The following is a 5,127-nucleotide window of genomic DNA, read 5'->3' on the forward strand; positions in this document are numbered from 1 at the left end:
GACAAGACCGTATATCAACAGAGCATCCAAAGCAAGGGATCGATTAAGCATCACCTATAACATTTAGTACATCATGTAATAGTCAATGTCAAATCTCTGACAACCCAAATAAGCATCCAAGAGCTCCAAAGTATGCAAATGAAAGCCCAACCGAAGCTCCAAGTGGCAGTCAAACACAGATAATGTAAGGAGCATGCATTCTTGACATATGCATGAAAGCATGTACCAAAGGGTCAAGCATAGACCATAGGCATAATGATTGTCACAAAGCATGCCACTGTAGACCAATATCAATCAATGGAGCTCGATCAAAGCTCAAAAGGCATTTTGGAGGAATACAAAACATGTGCCACCTCTATATACATCCGTGCAGTCATATGAGTCACCCGAGAAGCACCCATGACCAATAGGGTGACAGAGCTTCACAAGTAAATGTTGTGCAAGAATTTCATGAAAGCTTGTGGGTTGGCCAAAGAGGTGTTTGGGGTACTTTTGCAAAGATCAAAGAAAGATATTGGTGGCAGGGTATGTATAAGGATGTTGCTCACTTTGTGGAAACATGTACGACATGTCAAATGTATTCATCTGTGAGACATCGGGATGGATTGCAACCCACATATCCATCGTCTCTTCATTTTAAGTGGGTGATGGATTTGGTCACAATGCCTATAGGTCTTTGGCAAATGAGGTATCTTGTGCTTGCCCGTGAAGACTTGACTAATTAAGCAGAAGGGAAAGCTTTATGTACTAAGACAACAAATGTTGTGCATACTTTTCTCTTAGAAGAGATCTTTTGTCGATATGGCTGTGTGGGCAAAATTACAACAAATAGGGGTGAGTTGGATGCAGATGAAGCTCATGATTTCTTTTCATGGTTGGGGATAAAGCTTACTTTAACTTCAGCCTATAACCCTGAAGGAAATGGCAAAAGTGAAAGAGGTCATCCACTTATTGTGAAGGCATTGGCAAAAGCATGTGGAGAGAAGGTAAAAGAGTGGCCACGATTGCTCCCTTATGCTTTGTGGGCTGACAGAACAACTCATAGTGCTGTTACATGATATATGCCTGCAGAATTGATGTATGGTCAAAAACCTCTCATGCCAATAGAAGAGGCGACAGTCACATGGAGTGTGCTACCATGTGAGGAGGAGTTGAATCGGGAGGAGTTGTTGGCCTTGTACATTAGATAGTTGGAAAGGAAGTTAGAAGACATAGAGGTAGCACTTGCAAAATTAAGGGTAGCAAGGATACAGAACAAGAAACGGTTTGACAAAAGACATAGACTGAGACCAAGAACCATACAAGATGGGGACTGGGTATTGGTTTATGATATCAGTTTAGACAACCAAAATATTGTAATACGTAAAGTTTCCAAAAGATGGTTTGGACCCTATGTGGTAAGATAGGTATTTGACAATTCTAATTATGCATTAAATGAGCTGGATGGAACATCCATAAAACTTCTAGTAGTAGGGAAAAGAATCAAATTATTCAAGAGGCGGGAATTTGCTGCCTATGAGTTGTTAGAATTGGAAGAAAATGGTGGCCATGATACAGGGAATAGCCAAGAAGATATGAAAGATGAAGAACCAAGAAGATATGGAAGATGAAGAAGTAAAGGATATGGTTACAGAGGATGAGGAGGACTTAGAATCCTATGACAACTAGAATTTTGGTACATACCGGAGGATGTGCAGGTTCAAAGGGCGTGGATGTTGTGATGCTATGCAGACACAATGTGAAAAGGCATGGAATGCACCATCATCCGACTTCTTATTAGTCAAGAGAGTCAATGTGATTTGAGTCATTAGTATTAGTGTGAGCTGCATGGATTATTAAAAAATACTAGATTTTTGGATAATTTTAGTATTTTTAAATATTATTTATTGTAAAACATCTGAAAAAGTTAAAAAAGCTTGTAGATTAGTATGGCATGCAAAAGTCAAGTTGCTTTTTCAACCAATTATGGGATTTTCATTAAAAAAAGACAGATTGACGATATCGCGCTTATTGCGATCGCTGTAAATAGGTTGAAAACTGCACTTTGAACTGAAAGAAGGAGTGATCTGGGAGATCCGTGACCATGTGTCCTGGTGATTTACCCCCCTTTTGGAGCCAACAAAGCCATCGGATTTGGGTTTCGAGCAACAGAGAAGGAGTTGTAATTTTGATACACGTTTTATTCTACGAAGAAGCTCCATGAGATCTAATGCTTGGAGATTGCTTCTGAGTAGTGCAAGGATTCCACATTCTTTCAATACATATTGATTCAATTCATTGTGCTTTGTGCTTTGTCTTTGTCATGTTTATCACTTGCGTATTCTCTTTCTTCTCTTCCATCTCCTATCTCTACTTCCTTCTACCTTTGATCGCCGGTGGATACGACATTTCGACATCAACAAAAGCCCGCGACAAAAGGTCGTATCCACTGGGGATCGGAGGTAGAACGAAGTAGAGATAGGAGATGAAAGAGAAAAAAAATAATAGACAAGAGGTAAACACGACAAAGACAAAGCACAATGAATTGAATCAATATGTATTGAAAGAACTTGGAATCCTTGCACTACTCAGAAGCAATCTCCAGGCATTAGAACTTCTAGAGCTTCTTCATAGAACAAAACGTGCATCAAAATAACAGCTCCTTCTCTACTGCTCGAAACCCAAATCTAATGGCTTCGTTGGCTTCAAAAGGGGGGTGAAACCCCAAAACACCTGATCAGGGATCTCCCAGATCACTCATTCTTCCTCTTCCAATTCAAAGTGCAATTTTCAGCCTGTCAACAACGATCGCAACGCCCACGATTTTGCCCATGTAAATTTTTTATAAAAAAACTCATAATTGGCTGAAAAAGCAACTTGCTTTTTGCATGCTATCCTAATCTACAAGCTTTCCTAGCTTTTTCAGATATTCACAATAAATAATAGGCCAAAATTATCCAAAAAACTAGTAATTTTGGACCATTTATGCCACGGACACTAGCACAAATGACTCAAATCACATCGACTCTCTACATCAATAAAGAAGTCAAATGATGATGCACTTTAGAGGTTTTTACACTGTGCCCGCATAGTGGCATGACATCCACCCCCTCTGAACCTGCACATTCTTTGGTGTGTGCCAAAATCCTAGTTGTCACCAGATTCTGAGTCCTCCTCATCCTCTGCAACCATATCCTTTCCTTCTTTATCTTCCATATCTTCCTGGCTAGCCCTTGTATCACGGCCATTGTTTTCTTCCAATTTTGGCAACTCATACGCATTATATTCCCGATTCTTAAATAATTTGATAATTTTTCATGCTATTAGAAGTTTTATGTTTATCCCATCTAGTTCATTTTATGCATATATAGCATTATCAAATACCTATCTTACCACATAGGGTCCAAACCATCAACTTTACGCATGGCACTATTCTGGTTGTCTAAACTGCTATCATAAACCAATACCCAATCCCCATCTTGTATGGTTCTTGGTCTCAGTCTATGTCTTTTGTCAAATTGTTTCTTGTTTTTATCCTTGCTGCCCTTAATTTTGCGATTGCTGCCTCTATGTCTTCTAACTTCCTTTCCGATTGTCTAATGTGCAAGGCCAACAACTCCTCCCGATTCACCTCCTCCTCCCAAGGTAGCACACTCCATGTGAATGTCGCCTCTTCTATTGGCAATATAAGTTTTTGACCATACATTAATTCTGCATGCATATATCCTATAACAGCACTATGAGTTGTTCTGTCAGCCCACAAAGCATGAGGGAACAATCGTGGCTACTCTTTTACCTTCTCTCCACATGCTTTTGCCAATGCCTTCACAATAGGTGGATGACCTCTTTCACTTTTGCCATTTCCTTCACGGTTATAGGCTGAAGTTAAGGCAAGCTTTATCCCCAACCATGCAAAGAAATCATGAGCTTCATTTGCATCCAACTCACCCCTATTTGCTGTAACTTTGCCCACACAGCCATACTGACAAAATATCTCTTCTAAGAGAAAAGTACATACAACATTTGTTGTCTTAGTGCATAAAGCTTTCCCTTCCACTTGATTAGTCAAGTCTTCACGGGCAAGCACAAGATACCTCATTTTCCAAAGACCTATAGGCATTGTGACCAAATCCACCACCCACTTAAAATGAAGAGATAATGGATATGTGGGTTGCAATCCATCTCGATGTCTCACAGATGAATACATTTGACATGTCGTACATGTTTCCACAAAGTGAGCAACATCCTTATACATACCCTGCCACCAATATCTTTCTTTGATCTTTGCAAAAGTACCCCAAACACCTCTATGGCCAACCCACAAGCTTTCATGAAATTTTTGCATAACATTTACTTGTGAAGCTCTATCACCCAAAACTCACAATAGCATACTCTATTTCTTCTTAGCATGTTTCCATAAGTATCCATCTTTTAAGAAAAACCCATATGCTTTCCCTCTTGATCTTCTTAAACTCCTCAGCTGACCATTCATCTCTCTTTGTTAATGTACTGAGGTATTGACCAATTCTCAGCTACTCTCTTGCATATTTGTCTTCTAGAAACATTTCTACACAAGATGTAAAACATCTAAAGTGTATTCTCTTTGTTGTCCAAGCTTCTGTTAATGTTGTAGCAACATCTTGCATTGCTAATTTCACTCTTACAACATCATTTTCAGCCGCAAGAAAGTCATCTTCTTCCTCCTCATCCATCATCCCATCTTCATTCTCGTGGCGTGCTCGAGATAACATGTCTGCATATTGGGTTATCTCTTCCTGCAATATGCTGAAATTTAGGGTTCAAAGATTTGATATATGCAATCGACCGGAGCATAGCAATGTCCGGGGTAGCACAACTAGTAATCATACCCAATACCGGCAAACAATCGGTCTCAATGACTACATGAGCACCCATAAAATACTCCTTATCACATTTAAGGGCTGTCACAATTGCCTATAATTCTCTTTTTACCTGTGGATATCTTCTCTGTCGTTCAATCAATACTTTAGCACAAAAGAGTATGGCATATCTTTGCCCTTCCTCATCATCTTACCCAATTGCCCATCCAATCCCGATTGGGCTTGTATCAACAGTAATAATGATAGGCTTTCCATGTGAATAGTCAGCCTTTCTTAATGTAGGAGCAGA

Source organism: Lygodium microphyllum, chromosome 9 (assembly GCF_053477565.2).
Source record: "Lygodium microphyllum isolate KBCC chromosome 9, Lygodium_microphyllum_v1.1.10, whole genome shotgun sequence".
In the NCBI taxonomy this organism is placed as follows: Eukaryota; Viridiplantae; Streptophyta; class Polypodiopsida; order Schizaeales; family Lygodiaceae; genus Lygodium; species Lygodium microphyllum.